The 19,028-nt window shown below is 44.6% G+C and overlaps 1 long non-coding RNA gene across 1 annotated transcript; it reads right to left on the bottom strand.

The window, feature by feature from the left end:
- Nucleotides 1-1,686: 1,686 nt before the first annotated feature.
- On the bottom strand, nucleotides 1,687-3,950 carry LOC140688507 (uncharacterized). Its single transcript, XR_012063254.1, has 3 exons — nucleotides 3,826-3,950; nucleotides 2,524-2,583; nucleotides 1,687-1,803 (listed from the first exon to the last, which is right to left on the bottom strand). It is a non-coding gene; the product is annotated as an uncharacterized lncRNA (long non-coding RNA).
- Nucleotides 3,951-19,028: the final 15,078 nt, after the last annotated feature.

Genomic DNA, 19,028 nt, shown 5'->3' with positions numbered 1-19,028 from the left:
CTCTGGGGGTACTACAGTTCATTCATTCACTCGTTAAACTCAGCCTTCCCGATGCCTGGGATTCAGCAGTGAACAAGACAACATGCTTCCTGCCTTAAATGAGCTTGTCGCCTCCTGATATATTATCTTCGTTTTACCCAGGAAGAAACAAGGTCAAGAAGATTAGCCTTTTCCTGTTAACACCAGAGGATACATGAGGTGCTTTAATTCAATTCTGCCATTTGACTTACACCATTGGGAGGGAAATCTGCCTTGCAAATCCTGGAACTCACAAACCTGTTAATCCTGAACTTTTTTTAACACTGTCCCTTACTTGATACTTGATCTGAGAAAGGATGAAGTAAACCTAAAAATGTTCTTAGAGAGCTTGTGGTTTATACAAGGTAACTAACCAGCCACTGTTTACTATCCTAACAGGAATCTGTAGGCATATTTCTTTTCTTTCTCTTTTTTTCCTTTTTATGGGCAGCTTTTAAAAACCAAATCAAACCAACCAAACCAAGTCACTGATAATTCAACAGCAGGTTCTAAATCACCCCCAAGACAGCAGCTAAACTCGGTTTAGACTTACAATGCAGTTTCTGGTGGTTGGATTGAAGAATGTATCTCTATCCTGAATATAAAAGTCATTCACGGAGCTCTTCTCAAATAGGGCAATGAAAAACTCTTGCTTCGGCTTGATGATACTTTGATCCACTTGGAGGACTTTCATAAAACAGCTGAAGTTACCAAAGGCTGAGGACCGGGTTTTCAGATCATTGGGCTTCAGAGGCAATATTATGTGCAGTATCTCAGCGTATGTACACAGCACCTCCCACAGGGTGTGTACTTTTGCAAATACAAGCTTGTCATCGAAAACCTATATTGGGAGAAAGAAAACACAAACCAGGAAACTATTTTCACATTTTTAGTACACAGATTTTTCTTACGTTGCTGGTAGTTAAAGCACTTGTGTAAACACACACACATATGGCACTGGTAAAAGTGAAGATATAATAAAAATAGATTTGCAAACCATCATAAATTTTTGCCTTAAAGATAATTTCTTTGTTGAAATTACTGAAAAGTTATTTAAAATCCTTACATTTCCTTCATAAAATAACCAATGTTTTAGATGAAGAAAAGCAAACTTGTTAATTTTTAGTCCAAATTAGTAACTAAAAATAGAAACACCAAAATATTCTTTGCAGTGGTATTGTAATGACAATTTTTTAAATTTGTGAAACCTAGGACTATTTACTTATCTGTTCAATATATTGTTAAACAGCCATTAAAAGGGATTTAAAAGATTTACATTTATTGATATGGAATATATAATAGAAGGAGAAAGCAAAAAAATGTGAAACAATAATTTTCCTTTTTGGAAGGGAAAAAAAATATCTTCATTTGAACAAAAACAAGTTTAAAAGGATTTTATGATTCTTCATGTATAATTAAGGTACAGATGATTTTTAATTCCACTGTTCTTTCATTTTCAATTTTGGAGGGTAACTTTTAATAATAAAAATGTCTTTTAAAAGGTTCTTGCATAAATATATTAATAGATATATTTATGACTATATTCTCTGGCTATTAAAAAAGATCTCCTAACTGTGAATCTGAAACATACATTCCATAATGCAGATTCTGACTGACTCGCCTCCCAGCCCACAGAGAAGGCACGGCTAGTGTGACATGTTTCAAATACCATTACAAGGAACATGCAGCCTCCCAGCCAGTGGCTGCAAGGGGACTGACACTGACTGGTTGCTCCCAGCTGCAGACCATCACAGATGAGGTTAGATCCACAGGCTCATGTTTTCTCTGTCAAAAGAAATCAGAAAATGTTAGGTTTTACTTTCACCAGGGAACAAGAAGTTGTTTTTTAATGCAAAAAAATAACAACAAACCAATTTGAACCTGATGAAAAGACATTTACTCAAAACAGCACAGTAGCAATGAAGGTGCTCTGGCAGACAGGGACTTGTTGGATTCCTGTGAGTGCTGGACTCCTCACATGGAATTCCCTTGGCAGTCCAGAAGGCCTGTGGTTGTCCTCATGGGTTTGTGGCCATAAGTGGTGCACAAAATTCTCTGCCTTTGCCACAATTTCAAAGCCTTTTTGGCTTATGAAAGGTTTTGCCCTCAAATGGAGTTTTCTTGAGTCCAGTCACTGATGTCATTTACCAGAGTTACAGTCCAGATCTGATATTCTAGACTCTTAAAATCTTGCAGACATTCAAATGGTTCAGGTTTGGATGTGTATTCACCTCTGCAGGCCTGGGCCAAATCCGATAAAGACACCCGGACAAGTTCAGCAAAATACAAAGAAATTTTCCTCTCTGCAAGACTGAAATGTCTGTGAAGCTATAAAAACATCTGCACCTACAAAAATAGGGAACCAACTCATCAATAACATATCTATCCATAATGCATGGACATTCAAAATAAATACTGTATTTACTCCTATTAAATTCTATCTGGCTTTTGCCAAACTGTGTCCTAAACTGAAAGGAAAGTATGTAAATGTAGAGAATTTTTTACCTTTTAAAAGAAAAAGGAACCCTCCTACTCGGTTGGTGGGAATGTAAATTGGTGCAGCCTCTATGGAGGACAGAAAAGAGGTTCCATAAAAAAATGTAAATAGACTTCCATGTGATCCAGCAATCCCATTCATGGGTATATGTTTGGAGAAAAATTTAATTCAAAAAGACACATGCACCCCAATGTTCACAACAGCACTATTTAAAATAGCCAAGACACTGAAACAACCCAAATGTTCACTGACAGATGACTGGATAAAGAAGTTGTGGTATATTTTTTATATATATATATATATACATGTATACATATATATACACACGCATATATACACATGAACACACACAGAAATGAAATACTGTTCATCCATTAAAAAATAAAATAATGCCATTTGCAATAACATGGATGGACCTACAGGGTTTTATGCTAAGTGAAATAAGTTGGAGAAAGATAAACAAATATTCTACGTATTAACTTATATGTATATCTAAAAATAAAACAAATTAATGACTATAATAAAACAGAAATAGACTCACAGGTACACAGAACAGACTGGTGGTTACCAATGGGGAGAAGGAGAAGAGGGGAGGCAGGAAGGGGTTAGAGGATTGAGGTAAAAAGTACTACATATAAAATGGATAGGTTACAGGGCTGTATCATACAGCACAGGGAAATATAGCCATTATTTTATGGTGACATTAAATGGAATATAATCTATAAAAATGTTGAGCCTCTATTTTGTACACCTGAAACTAATATGATGTAAATCAACTACTCAATTACAAAATTTTTAATCAAAGTTTTCTTTTCATATTATTTGCAATAAGTAGAAGCCAGCACTGTCAATAGAAACATAGTGCAAGTCACAATTTTCCAGTAATCCCATTTAGAAAATAAAAAGGGACAAGTGAAATTAATTCCAGTAATAATTAAATTTATACCAAAATATCCAATACACTATCATTTCAAAAGTGTGATTGACACTTTTAAAGCTTATTAATAATATTTTACATCATTTTTGTTGTATGAAGTCTTGAAAATCTATTATGTATTTTCCACTTTTAGAACATCTCAATTCACAATAGCCACATGTGGCTGGTGGCTACCATACTAGACAGACCAGATTAAACCATTCACACTTCTGATAAATTAACTGCTCTTACTTATTTAAAAAACTTGCAGAAAAGGGTTTAGATATTCCCTCTATCAAACAAAGCAACCTTGACGGGTGGGGATTATCTTCATTATAAAGTGAAAAATAACGGTAAGAGAGCCATGCTTACATGTATGTTAATGTAACAATACCTTCTTAATTCATTCAGGACTTTACAATCTTTCTTCATATGCCAAGGATTCACTGTCACTGCACAATGTTTTCACTATTATCATCTTTGTGATTGAGAGGCTTCTGATGACCCTGCTTTGTGCATCTGTACATAAAGTAACAAAACAGAGAAAAAGACCTTATTAAAGATAATTTAGGGGGGAGGGTATAGCTGAAGTGAACGATCATGTTCTTAGCATGCACAAGGGCCTGGGTTCAATCCCCAGTACTTCTTCTAAAAATAAAATAAATAAATAAAAACCTAATTACCACCCCCCAGCAAAAAATTAATTTATTACTTTAATTAAAAGTTGAAAAAAGATAATTTAGTGCAGGCTTATCAGGCTGCAAGAGCTACAATGAATGCCCCCACCCATTAATTTAGAAGAAGTCTCACAGCATTTCTCAACATAAAGGCTAAAATATAATTGAGAACACTTCCTGATGGTCAGCATCATTTTAACAAAAATGTAGATAATTACGTCCCTGGTGTCAAATTTCTGTCAGAGTTGGGCATGGAACATTTAGTAAAAGTGATTTTGCAGCTATCTTTGAAAGAAATGCTGAGAAATGATCTTTTCTGTTGGAAATTAGCCTGCTTTTACATTCTTCAGTAGTCATAAGTGTTTACAAACCAGGCAGGAACTGGATTATATTTTACATATACTTTAGAAACTGATTTGAATTTTGCTCTCTACCTGCAAGGCTATTTCTTAGGTAATAACATAAGCAGGCCACTATACTAAATTTTGTTTCCCTGTTTGCTTAATCCTCACAACAACTCTGTAAGCTGCTATTATTACCCCCATATAACAGATAAAGAGCTTGAGGCAGAAAATAATTTGGGTAACTTGGTAAATGGTGGAGCTGGGTAAGACTGCAGCCAGTCTGACACTCAAGTCCATTCTTCTCACCAATGTCTGATACTGCTACCTACATTCAGCAATGACCGCTAATTTCATATTTAAGTGTGTCATTTCTAAAAGTGCAAAGCTATATTAGTACTGCTGTGTAAATTATCCGTTTGAGATGTGATTGCCAAAAAAAAAAAGAAAATCAGGGTGCCACTGAGGTGAGGGCAAACTGCATATGAACGGACACAAGGGGACTTTATGAGGACAAAGTTGCACAAATCTAGAAATAGCTAAAATGGCTGACTTGTACAATTATAATGTGTGAATTTTATGGCCTGTAAATTACACCTTAATACAGCTATCAAATTAAGAAACTGGGATACCAAATTAAGACTAAAACACATACATATATCACACAAAGAACAACAGGCAAATATCATTATTTACTGCACCATTTTCCTTCATGCAGCTTCCTATCCTCACCCGTTCCTGAAAGGATGATTCATTTTTAAAATGGTCTTTTAATTTATTCAGCAAATAATTTTTGACTGCCTACTATGTACCCAGGACTAGTCTAGGAACTTGGAATAGATCAATAAACAAAACAAAACTCCTGTCCTCACGGAGCTTGGTTGGAGTCTAGCTGGGATGGGTGTGGAGATGACAATTCACACAAAAGAGCAGCAGAGGAGGTGGCATGTTAGGAAAGAGGAACCATGGAAAAATGAAAAAAGGGCAAGGTAAATAGAGTTGAGGGTATGGGATGAGGGTGATGTTGTATTAAATACCAGAGCAGGCCACACTCAGGACTGAGGTTAGAACTAAGACTAGGAGGTGAGAAGTCCCAGGTGGACGGAATAACCATCACCAAGGCCAGCATGCACCTCGCATGTTCCAGAATGGGGGCACGGCTGGAGCTGCGGAGAAGGGTCAGTGCAGGTCCTGTATGGACTTGGAGGACGTTGTAAGGACTGTGGCTTTTACCCAGAGTGAAATGGGGAGGCACTGCAGAAGGACGACACAATATAACTTAGGTTTTCGAGGCTCACTTGACTGCCGGGTGAGAATAGTCGAAACGGGTCAGAGATGAAAGGTGGGAAGCCTCTGAGAAGGGCTGTGCAGGAGGAGAGGACAGTGGCTCAGGGCAGGGAAGCAGCAGTGGAGGCAGGAGCCATGGTGAGAAGTGGCTGGGTTCTGGATATGTTTTAAAGGCAGTGTTAAACCAGATCTATTGACAGAATTCATGTGGTATGTCAGTGACAGTCAAAATAACTCCAAGTTTTTGGACCCAAGCAGCTGGATGGATTAAGTTTCCACTAACTGAATGGGGGAGGTTGCAGGAAGAACCAGTTTGGGGGGTAGGAGAACCAAGAGCTCAGTTTTTCCACATGTTGCTTTTAAGATATCAGAGATTCAAGTGAAGATGTCAAATCAGCAGAAGATTGTAAGAGTCCAGAGTTGGAGAGAAAAAGTCTAGCAGGAGACAGGAATGTGGGAATCATGGGTCACACAGGTGGCATAGGAAGACATGAAACCCAGGTACTCAAACATTAAGATAACCTGGCATTACCCATAGAAGTTGTCCTTGAGGGCCTGCCTATTAGGTGTGGATATCAGTTCTATTTCCTGACCACTCGAGTTTTAAAAAACAACTTACAAATGAATTCGTGCAAGACACTGCCTCCAATGGGTGGGTCCAGAGCTGGAGTGGGAGAATTGGATGGTGCATGCTACTCCCTACGGTAGAATGTGAGTGTGTGTGTGTATACATGCGTGTATGCGCAGGGGGATGAGATACACCTGGCTTAAGAAAAAGAGCTAGTAAGTCTAGAAGCTGAAAGATGAAAGAACATCCAGAAATGGTAAAGGGAACAGGGGAAACACTGTGTACCGTAAGACATATACCCATAATGCCATTTCCCACCATCCTTTCATCAGGAACACAGTTGGAAAGGGGGGAATTATGTAGATACGTGTGATGTACACAAACTTTCTGACTATGTAACACTGAATATCTACATATGTAGCAAGTTAATGATATTTATATCTGCTTCAAGTTTAAAAACAAGTTCACAACAGAGGGAAAATAAAATACTGAGGACTGGTAAAAGTATCATAGAAGGCCTTTCAATGCTCAGAATGGAAGCAAAAGCAGCTTCACCCCACAAAGAATGTCAATAAGGGTCAAGAATGTTTATATTTGCTTAAGAAATTGAGAGTTACAACTTCCTGCTTTAAAGAATTAATATTAAGACAGATACCACACTATAAGCAACGTCTATACTGGAGCTTTCTTAAAGCTATTTTAGTTCCTGCTTGTTCTGATGTACTCCAGACACTCTGCAAAGAAAACATTCTATTCAAAGGCTTAAAGGAATAAAAAAAGAAATAACACTGCATTCTTTTCAGTGTTCTCTGTACTGAAAGTCACTTGCAAATGCAGCACCCTGCCACAGGTCTACATTTTTAACAATAAAGTCCTTTGCGCAGTTTTTCAATTGCTATGTGACTTTGTGTCAGTCTCTCACTCAGAAGCAGAAAAGAGTACCAGGAAATGACACATCAGGTCTAAAACTACAGATGTGGGAGATGAACCTACACCAGGAAACAGCTAAGTGGGAGGGTAAGGTTTACCTTTGAAGTTACCGTAAGTGCAGTTACACCTGCTCCCTGCTTCCCCTGTGAAGTGAAGAGCTAGTCTTTTCCAGAAAAGCTCTCATTCTGAGAACTGTCTTCTTTAAAATATTCGGAGATTCTCTTTTAAGGTTCTTTCACTTTTAAGCCTTTCCCCAACCCTACATCCTATAACAAGTGTAAAAATTATCCTATAGCCTATTGTTACAGAACATACTCTACAAAAGCTGAGGTTTCCCAGGGTTTGGATCCCAGAACTCTGCTACCAGATAATCCTAAAGCTTTCCTTCCATAACAGACTCTTCTGCCAATTCCCAGCTGCGGGCAAATTCGGCTTCTCAGACCAGGTAACTTTCTAACTCTGCCTACGAACACTCTGCTGCCAGTGAAGGAACTCTCAGACAGAAAGCACACAATGCCCCTAGTGAGGGTTGCCTCCTTCAAACAATCAAGATGCCATCACCAAGCAAATATTTAAACCCACTGCAAAAGCTCTGAATACATCTTACAAACAATATAGTTTCTATAGAGGCATACTATTTGCTCTGGAATAGTGATTTCCAATGGAAGGAACAAAGGACCCCATGACCCAAGCAATTTTTTAAAACTGCACATAACCATCCCTCTTCACGTGAGGATTCAGGCAAGCCCGTCTTACAGGCCTAGGTGTAACAGAATGACAGCACCTCTAGGAGTAGGGTGAAAAGCAGCGAGGTAGACTTCTAGTGAAAGGGGGTGATGCAATAGGCCCCATCGCCCACTTACCTCCCAAAACAGGACAATCATCTCAGATCGAGAACAAACACTTTGGGAAACAGAGGTTGTTTATATTTTTATGGTGTTCTGGTGGAAATAATTCCCTGAGTCATGTGAAGTTGTGGCTGCAAAATTGAACAGGGGACTGGACTTTTTCACATTCAGGACAAAAATAGCCCCTGGATAGCCACCATATCTGCTCTCCCCTTTGCCTGTTCACCCCAAAACTGCAGGACTCTCCTGCTTGCAGTGACACCCACCACTTCTCACAAATTCTTGCCAAGTTCACGTCAGCAGCTGGTGGTGTCAAAGTCACCATTTGTACTGCTCTGAAGTCCCTCCATTACTTTTTATCCCTTCTATTTTCTCTGTTGTCTTCCTAGCTACACTTGCATCCACAAGATGGTTACCGCACTAACATTGCCTCTGTAATCAGTCCAGGATATAGGAAATAGAGATTCAACTGTAACCAGTCCCAGAATACTTGTCATGCCACTCTAGTGTCCCAAAAAATACTCTGGCATCCCTCGTCTCACTCAAAGAACCACTGCATTACTTAGAGTTTGTAAAATTAGAGGGCTTTCTCTAATGGGAAACACTGTGGCTTGTGGTAGAGTTGTGATTTCAGTTTTTGCAATTAGTTACAGGCAAAAAGACATGGTCCACAAATTTTCTTCAAGCATTTGGAATTTAAACTTTCATTAGATACAGAGCCGGTGGACTAACTGTAATCTATGAACATATGGTCATATTATCAAATAATGTTCATGTCTACCTTACAGACAAGTAAGAACTTGGATTACACCTGCAGACTGTAGGCCTTTAGAATTGGATGTGAAGCATCCTGTGAAATAAAAAACCTCCGATCCAGTCACAGAACACCTTACAGACAACATGACACTAATGTCACTGAATACATTAGTATAGTCCATGTATGGTTAAGTTACATCTCCAATTTCTCAGAGATGGAAAGGAGATGTCTAGAAAATCTGGAAAAGCCCAATTACCAAAACAGCTCAAAAGTTAAAGCAGACTCCTGCACCTCCCAGAGCAGAGGGTGGAGGGGGCATTGCCCACCACTCTGTCCTCCCCCAGGATGTGGCATGTGGGGAATCAGGCAGGAAAGGGTGGCTGGGACTCGGAGGTGGAGAGATGATGAAACCAAGAGTGGAACTGTTCTGGTCCTAGAACAACAGAGCTGTAAAAAGCTTGGCTTCAGTTCAACCCACTCTCTCTCCCACTTTCCCTCCCACCTACGTGACAAACAGAGCACAGCCAGGCATTTTCTGCCCATGACAGTGACTACTAGCAGGGAAAGGACCAGGATAAAAGCATGTCCTATAAAAGATCAGTGTGATTTTAAGGCTATGTTTTAAACAATGAACAGCACTGTCAGAGTGGGACACTTGTGAGGCGCTCAAATAGGGAGGAGGAGGTTGAGGATCCATTTCCAGCACTTCCATGTCCTTTATCACTCCTATTTCTGACCTTTCCTTTGCCACTTTTTGTAGCACTTCCATCACTGGCAGGTAAAGGGGCAGCAATGTGACTTGGCCGTTTGGCTGATGGGGCTACATTTCCCAGCACTGGAATGAAAAGGCACTGGAAGACGATCAGCTGGAAGATGTGAACCGCGGTCCTGGCCTGTGCCAAACACTAACCAGGTGACCCTGGGTTAGGCTCTTAGTCTCTCTGGGCTTCCGGCTGTTTACTTATAAAAGAAGGTTTTGTCATTGCACAAATATATCCAATATGAAATGTAACATGAAAGTCAAACATAATGACATCTCATCTGCTTGCCTCAGGGAACTGTACAAGAACTGAACACTATGTGAATGTAAACACAGTCTTAAGAAAACTATTGAGGTAAAGTGCTAAACTGAACATGGAGATAAAGTTTTATGGATTTTCTTGGCTTTCTTTTTTAATTGCAACACTGAATTAATAGTTATTAGCTATAATCCACACCACCACCCCTGTGAATAAATAAAGTAGGTAAGCACTGCCTGGGTGCCTGTTATTGCCCCATGCTAAGCAGGGTGAGGGGGATAAAGGAGTCTGAACAAGTGAGTCTTCTCCAGTTACCAGCTAAGTGAGGAGAAACATTGGAAACCACCCAGGAATGGTACCAAGTCAGTACTCAAAGCCAAGATTACAGGCTACTGATCATAAACAGTGCAGGAATACAAAGAGGAGCTAGAAGTATTTGGAGTAAATAGGGAAGACTCTATGAAGGGGATGGGGCTCCAACTAGTTCTCAGGGCAATTCTAATCTGTTTTAACTGAGGACTGGATAGGAAAAGGCTGGTGACTCCTGGTTTTTAATAAGAAACATGTTACCCTAGGAGGCTAAGTTACATAATGATTGGAACACATATGGTAAGTCCAAAATGATGAAGGGTCGAGACTACCTGGCTGAGATCTGGTTGTGTTAAGTCTTTGACTTGACTCTAGATGTTGGAGCGCCAAAACTGTAGGTTGACTGAAAGGGGGGGAGAGAATATCCAAGAATTCAGCAGAAGGAAAAATTCATGTATCAGGGATGAAAGCTCTTCATCAGAGTATCAGCAATCAGAATAGACACTTAAAACCAAAAACATACAGTTCAAGAAGCTGACAAAATGCAGAGTGGTGAGAGAAAGATGAATCAAAAACCACTCCAAGCCTTTGTGTATTCAAGACCGGAAGAATGATTATCCCACTGAATAAGTGGAGACGCTGCAAGAAAAAAGATTATGAAATCAGCTTTAGACATGTTGAATCTGACGGATGAGCTAAGAGTAGGTTTTCTCTAAGAAGCTCAAAATTCAAAACTGAAGCACAGATGTAGAGTACAGGCTTAAGATGCAGATGGACAAGACATGATAAATCTCCTAAAAGAAAACATAGGCAAAACATTATCTGACATAAATCTTAGCAACATTCTCCTAGGGTAATCTACCCAGGCAATGGAAATAAGAGAAAAAAATAAACAAAAGGGACGTAATTAAACTAATAAATTTCTTCACAGCAAAGACAACCATAAGTATAACAAAAGGAAACAACAACCTACAAATGGGAGAAAATATTTGCAAATGATACGACTAACAAAGGCTTAATTTTCAGAATATATAAACAGCTCATACAACTTAATAACAAAAAAAACAAACAACTCAATCCTAAAATAGGCAGAAGACCTAAACAAGCATTTCTCCAAAGAAAACACAATTGGCCAATAGGCACATGAAAAAATGCTCGATATCACTAATAAACCGAGAAATTCAAATCAAAACTATAATGAAGTATCAGCTCACACCAGTCAGAATGGCCATCGCTCAGAAGTTCATGAATGATAAATGCTAGAGAGGCTGTAGAGTGAAGGGTACCCTCTTACACTGCTGGTGGGAATCTAGTTTGGTGTAGTCATTATGGAAAGCATGGAAATCCCTGAAAAAACAAAAAGTAGACTTACCCTATGACCCAGCAATCCCACATCTGGATATATAACTGGAAAGAACTCCAATGTGAAAAGATACCTGCACACCAGTATTCACAGCACCACTGTATACAATAGCCGAGACATGGAGGCAAGCTAAATGTAGCAACAGATGACTGGATAAAGAAGTTGTGGCATATTTATACACTGGAATACTACTCTACCATGAATAGGACAAAATAAAACCATTTGCAGCAACATGGATGGAGCTAGAGATTGTCATTCTAAGTGAAAGCAGCCAGAAACCGAAAAATACCAAATGAAACCACTCATATGTGCAATCTAAAAAAAGAGAGAAAAAGACACTGTGAACTCATCTACAGAACAGAAACAGACTTGCAGACTTAGTAAACAATCTTAAGTTTACCAGGGAAAGGGGATAGGAAGGGATAAATTTGGGAGTTCGAGATTTACAAATGTTAGCCACTACATATAAAAAGAGATTTTAAATTAAGTTTCTTCTATATAGCACAGAAACCTATGTTCATTATCTGGCAATAACCTATAATGAAAAAGCCGATACGGCCACCAACTGAGGAAGCAAGAGAAGAAAGGAGAGTTAGTTATGCTGGGCTAGAGCCCACTTCTAAAATCCTTGTCAGCCACTGAGGCTGCCCCGTGTACACTGAGCTTTCCTCCCAGGGACAGGCTGACATGACATGCGTCCTGCAAACCTGGGGCAGCAGAGGCCGTCTCCAGGTCTGGCCCTGGGGGAGATGGGAGAAAGTCCACCTGCTCCCCTTGGGGCAGCACCCCTCCCTGCAGCCCTCGCCAACTGACTGCACCACGCCTGCCTCTCAGGAAACCACTGATTGAAAACAAGTGATCCACGAACCTGGGGTAGCGGCAGGGAGATGGGCAGCGACCTGGCAAGCTGGTCGACTTGCCCCCATCTTCCCCACGGCCTACCAAGGGCTCGGCCTCTGCTGCTCCAGGCACGGTCCACAGGTCAGCCTGCTCCTGGGAGGAGGGCGCGGTGTGGTCGAAGGCAGTGGCGGGTTATGGGGTCTGCCCATGGGAGCCCGTGGATTTGCTTCAAACTCCCCAGCACATGGCCTGAGCTTGGCCTCTGCTGCCTCAGGTTCGTGGAACTCAGGTTACAGGTCAGCCTGCTCCTGGAAGGCGGGTGCTGTGCTCTCAGGGAAAGGCAGCAGCTGCGATGGCGGGATTGGGGCTGCCCTGTGAGAGCGCGGGTGTTGCGACCATTTCCCGCTGCTGCTGCAGCCATCCCAGCACACTGATCGCACCGAGCCCACCTCCCAGGAGCAGACTGACCTGTAACCTGAGTCCCACGATCCTGGGTCTTTAGAGGCCGCCCCAAGGTCAGGCCAGGGGTAAGATGGGAGCAAATCCAGCAGCTCTCATGGGGCAGTCCCCATTCCATCCGAGGCCCCGCGACCGCACCGCACTCGCCTCCCAGGAGCAGGCCATCGTCTGCGGGCCAGTTGGAGATGCTCTGGAACCGTCCGGCGCCCTCCCACCTCCTGGGGCTGTACCTGCTCTCCTAAACCCGGCTATAAGCGGCGGCAAAAACGCGGTGTGCAGGAACTACGAATACCGGGGTTGCCACGAACCACAGCAGCGGCTGGGACCCGCCTCAGGGTCCTAACCAGACGCGCGGCCGGGACCTCACCTCCGCACCCCTCACTGGGCGCCTCCCCAGCCACACAGCCCAGGCGTCACCCGCCGGCTCCCCGAGCAGCGCGCCCCTACCAACGCCCTCTTAACTGCCCGGCAGCGGCAGCCGAGCCGCGGGCAAGCGGCGGCCCAGACCCCAGGCCTTGTTCCTCTTCCAGGAGCTGGTCCAGGAGCAACCGGCTGCCGCCAGCTTCCACGCGTTCTGGGCGGGTTCTGGGGTCCGCGCGTCTGCCCGTCTGCGCGTGCGCGCCTCTCCTCCTCCCGCCCGCAGAGCAAACTGCTCGGGTGGGTCTCCTGCTTTACCGGCCCTGGCCGCTGGGGCCGGGAGGAGCCAGGTGGGGCCCCTCCTGCTCGTCCCGCCGGGTATCCATCCCCAGAGCCTTCACCCAGCCACCGACTGGGTCCTGGCACTGAACTAGAACCACGACTGCCCTAGGCCAGGCCTCACCCACCCAGCCCCACTTCCCCTGCTCAACTTCCCCTCCCTGTTACTACCCTCCCACCCCTGGCCAGGCCCAGTCTCCCACCAGACCTTGAAGACAGGGCTCCTTCTCCTCACGCCGAGGTCCCTGCCCTGACAGTCCATCCTGCTAGGTCCTAACCTATGGCCCCTACACCCACAAGCTTACCCCTCATGCCTCAGCACAGGACACCCAACATCCTGAAATTGTCCCCCTCACCTCTCAGCCAGGTCATTTCCACTCTGATCGGGCCCCACACCTCTCAACCTGTACCCCCTTACCATGGGATCCCCTTCACTCTGAGTGCACCCCTACCCTGCGCTCACTCACTCACCCCTCACCCTGTGGTTGGGGTGGGGATATCCGTCCTCCAGTAATGATGACTACTGCCACCAGTGGGGGATCCAGCCTAGTGTGTACCTTCATAGTTAATGTCTGAGGCTACAGGGTGAGGCAGGCTGGGCTGAAGGTGGTTCCAATTCCCTCCTTGGCACCCTGATCCCTGCAGCCTGTGCCTCAACTGAACCGATAGGTCAGTTTGATCCCAGGCTGCCAGCCACTGGCCTTGGGCTTTGGTTGGTTGATGGTTCTGATGGTGATCTGGACCCCTAGGGCAGAGGCACTGGGCACGTGGACCTTTTGGGTGGGGGAGTTCAGAGTTTGCACTTGATCCCAGGGGTAGACAGCAGATGGTGGGCTGTGTGAATGGGGCTGTGTGCATGGCCTGGACTCAGCCCAGGTGGGTGCAGGGACCTTGTTCATTCACACCAGGCCAGAGGGAAGAGGGAAGGGAGCTTTTAAAGCGTCAAAGTGAGGAAGCCAAAGCTTTAGAGCAATGTAGGAAGGTGCACTGGTCAGGCCACCATGGATCTCCCCGCGACGCTTGTCCCTTGCATCAAGGGAGACTGGCAGTTGACTGGCCAATGAGACATCCCCTGCTGTGGTATAGTTTACAGGCAATTGAAGGGATTTTGAAAGGTAATTTTAATCCAATAATTGTCACTTTCTCTGCAGTAGATTAGGTCCAAAATCATGGTGAATCTGGCAGGGATCCTGCCTGAAATCCAGCCTGGGACAGTGGAGGACCCACCCAGGAATCATCCACTTAGCTCTCACCAAAAGTCACTGTAATAGAGAAGAACAAATCTGACTCCATATTGGATCTGTTCCTTTTCCTTAAACCCTCTGCCGTGTTTTCTAGGCTTAGACTTGCTAGTTCTGCACCTTTTGTAAAACAATGTTGCCTTTAGCCTGAAATAAACAGGAGAGCCTATTCTCAAAACTCTGAGCTTTAAGGATATTAACACTTTGCACTCCTATAAACATAACAAGTTGCAGAATAGAAAAAGTTTGTTTTGTTGCAGGTTTTGCAGGAACACCATGATCTGACCCACGTGGACAGCTGCAAAGGATTCCAAGAACAAAGAATTCCTACACCAAGAAGTTTGCAACAACCAACCACAGCCCCTCCCCTTTTTAGTAGAAAAGGAGCCTGAAGTTGACATGGGGAAGATAGTTCTCCAAGGTATTAGTCCGCCATTATCTTGGTTTGCAGCTGTTTACGGAGACCAGGTCATAGTGCCTCTGTAAATCCTCTAACAAAACAAAAGTACTTTTCTATTCTACAACCTGTTGTCTTTATATAAGTGCAAAAGTCTTAATATCCTTAAAGATCAGAGCCTTGAAAGTAGGATCTCCTGTATATTTAAGGCTAAAGGCAACATTGTTTTACAAAAGGTGCAGAGCTAGTAAAACTAAGCCTAGAAAAGAGGGCAAAGGGTTAAAGCCAAAAGGACAGATCTTCTATGGAGTCAGATTTTTTTCTTTTCTATTATACTATATTCTTTGTTTTAAGTATATAAGAATAAAGTTTAGCCTTTTCCCATTTTAAATTGTGCAATTTTAAGGAGAATTAATTGCATTCACAGTGCTGTGAGACCAACACCACTGGTTTCAGACTATTTCCTTCCTCAAAGTAAAAGCTTTTATACAAAGCGCACCCCACGTCCTACGTCCCCCAGCCGATGACAAGCCCTAATCCCCTTTCTCTCTCTATGTCTTTACCTATCCTGGAGGTTCCCTATCAATGAAATCATATAAAAGGTGGCTTTTTTTGGTTTGTGTGCCCACATATCTTAAGTAGGGACGGGTGAATTTTTTGTTTGTTTTCATGTGAATTAGCATTTTTGTATTTTGAGAGGAAAATCCAGATGGATTAAAGATGAGACGTACTAAATGAAGCCCTTTTAGTAACTCTGTGCATAATCTCGTGGTAGGCACTGCTGTTCTAAGTGTGAAACCAGAGCCAGAAGGGAGATGCTTAGGTCTTCTTGTGGCAAAATAAAACCAAACAAAAGCAGAAAACAAAGGCCAAGAAAGACAGCTGGAAAGACAAACCACAGCCTGGAAAAACCTTTCCTCATGACCCAAGGTCAGAAAAAAGCTTCACATCCCTGTGGTCCAAAAATCTCTTGAAGCCCAGTGTTCTGAAAAGAAACAAAACACACAGAGTGAGTTCCAACGAGAGGCAGTGCAGGTGGCCGGTTTGTGCTAGAAATGCTCGACCTCTCAGGTGAGGACACAGGCAGACAGACAGACTGCAGAGACAGCATTGGCCACCATCACCCTGGCAGGTCTTTAGCCCGGTGACAACCAGCCCTGGTGACAACGTGAGCAGGCAGAGGCCCCAGGAGGTCCCCTGGAGGGAAGAGCAAATGGACGCTCCTCTTCGGCATAACAAGGTGCAGGATACATCAAACTGCCACAGGTGCATCCCTTCCCTAGCAGTGCTGATCCTTAGAGAAGATCCCACCAAAGTGCTTGCACAATTTTCAAAGATAATGTTTCTTCAGTAACATGAGTTCAAAATAATCAATATGTCATCAAGGGATATTCAGAAGTGACCTGCCCTCTACCCGAACAATACACACACATAAATACACACATATACACATAAATATATACACACATACATACAGGAAAACAGACAGACAGACTGAAACACAGAGAAGCAGGGGGAGACAGAGAAACAGAGAGAGAGACAAGTCAGAGAGAGAGGCACTGAGAGACAGAGACAGAGAGAAGGAACACTGGAGCTGGTAATGAGTGGAACTCACATACATTTTCACAAGTCAGTCTATGTGTCAGAACCTGGTCCCAAAGTCCATCCACCCTCCAGGGGAGGGTGTGGGGATCCCACAAGGGTGTGGGAACAGAAGGCAAAAAATAGGAAGCCATTGTGGGGTAGCCCACCACAGAGGCCGAGATGGGACACTGGGCGTGTATGTCAACATGACAGAATGACCTAGGAGGTTGTATGCCAGAGCAGACAATATCAGAGTTGTATTTAATTTCAGTCTCATGACTGGGAGCGGGGAAGCAAGCAGCAAGGAAAGTGACTTTCTCCAGACCCCAGGGCAGACCCTGGCCTGTGTGGGGTGTGCTTTGCACTCCGCCAGCCCTCTGTGGGGTCCTTCCTTTGCTGAGTCTGTGCACGATCTCCCTTTGATGCCAGCCCATGGGGGTGACAGGTGCAATAGGTGTTTCTAGGTCTAGAGACAGGATGGCTTCTCTAGGAAGCAGGGGCCAGAATGATCCCCACTGTGCTGATGGGGGATTGGGGAGACCCTGAGAGGCACGTGGTTTGTCCAGGATGATAACACTGCTGAGTAGGGGGAGCCAGGTCTGAACCCAGCTGTGTCTTCAGAGCTGCGGCACTTGTTGCATCCAGGCTTCCCCAGGGCTATGGGGGGGCTGAGTTGGTGTCACTGTGTGTGGACATGGCATGGAGTGAGAAATGAGAGGTTGGCAGCCCAGAAAGGCCCTTGAGGAGCTTGTGTCAGGAGGAAGCTTGGATAAGTGGACCCCAGGAAGTGACCTCACTTCCCTGGCAATAGAGCCCAACAGAACTTGGAACCGAAGTCACCAGGCACCCACTCTGTAGAGAAGTCCCTACTAAGCTTACTTGGTTGGAGACAGAGGCATGTTCTGCTGCATCCCAATATCCCGAGGCCGCAGCCCCGGAAAGCCCGCAGCGAGGGGCTCTACCAACGCTGCCGGTACTGGGTCAGGTCTCACCCAAGGCGCCTCTGGCCTTTTGGCCAGAGAGACCCAAAGGTAACACAGGGAGGCCCAGGGCAGGCCCGCCCAGGCTGGGCCACCACTCAGATCCCACCCAGGTAGCCACACGGCCCTGTCCTGGCTGGTGGAGATGGAGCAGTCATGTTGGGGATGGGTATCTGCCTCAAGAAAGAGCAGGACAGAGGCCTGGGGGTCCCGGTCACATAGACAGCCCAGGACAAAGCTGGCTGGCTTGGATGTGGAGAGCCGGGGAAGGGTCCTGCTGCCCGAGGTGGAGCCCATGCTTTCTGGGTATGTATTTTCCCTCCCGATGTCTGAGCTGAACAAGGTTCCGGTCTGATATAGCAGCAGAGGGTAGAGTCTACAGAATCAGGAGTGTTCCTGGCCAGGAAGGACTCTGAGACTTCCATGCTGGGTCAGCTGCTGGTCACTATCATTGCAGAGCCAGATACCACATATTGAACAGAAGCTGATGAATAAGAACACCAATGCCCCCTCCCCAAGTGAAGGGCTGGTGTGTCACTATTCTGAGGGCCAGCGCAGACTCCTGGTGGGTCTGGATATGGAGGGGTCCCCACCACCATGGCCCACAAATCAGAGGGGCAGGCCTCCGACCCAGTCATCACCCAGGGCTCTCCCAGGGACCTACCCAGGGCTGACGGGTAGCCCAGCACACCCGGGTCTGACCTGGAGCACCGTGCCCACCTCGCTGCAAGTCAGGTGGAGGACCAGGAGCCCCCGAAGCAGAGACCAAAGGTCAGAAAGGCAGGACTGGTGTATGTGTGTAGGTGAGGGAGGGGTGAGGGCTGGGCCACACAGGGAGGTGTCCCTAGAGGCTACTGTTGGGACCAGAGAAAAGAATGGCCTCAGACCACCTGTCTGGAAAAATTCAGTCACAGAACACATCCTGTGGGCACTTTCTGGGTGGGAGATGTCTGGAAAGCTCTGGGAAGGTTTCTGTCCTTGTAGAGGCACATGGAAAGGGAGGCAGGTGCGTAAATTTTTCCTTTCTCACAGCATGAGCTCTTCCACAAGACTTAAAACTCTCTCCACATCCAATAGTTACAGAGGAGGCAGGGGCATGGGAAGATGTCAGAGACCAAAAATGGGACAAACTGGATCCAGCAGGAGACCCCGAGCTCCCTCCTGCCACTCCTGCAGCTCCTCCTGAACCTGCATCTGCAGCTGGACTGCTGGGTAACGGAGAACCAGTTCAGGCACCACCACCCCCTGGGGTAGAGCCCCCTCTGCACCCACCCACACCTTCTTCTCCAAAATGTTCTCCA

Source organism: Vicugna pacos, chromosome 2 (genome assembly GCF_048564905.1).
Source record: "Vicugna pacos chromosome 2, VicPac4, whole genome shotgun sequence".
Taxonomy (NCBI): domain Eukaryota; kingdom Metazoa; phylum Chordata; class Mammalia; order Artiodactyla; family Camelidae; genus Vicugna; species Vicugna pacos.
The sequence above is the reverse complement of the archived record's forward strand: the minus strand, read 5'-3'. Positions and strand labels throughout refer to the sequence as shown.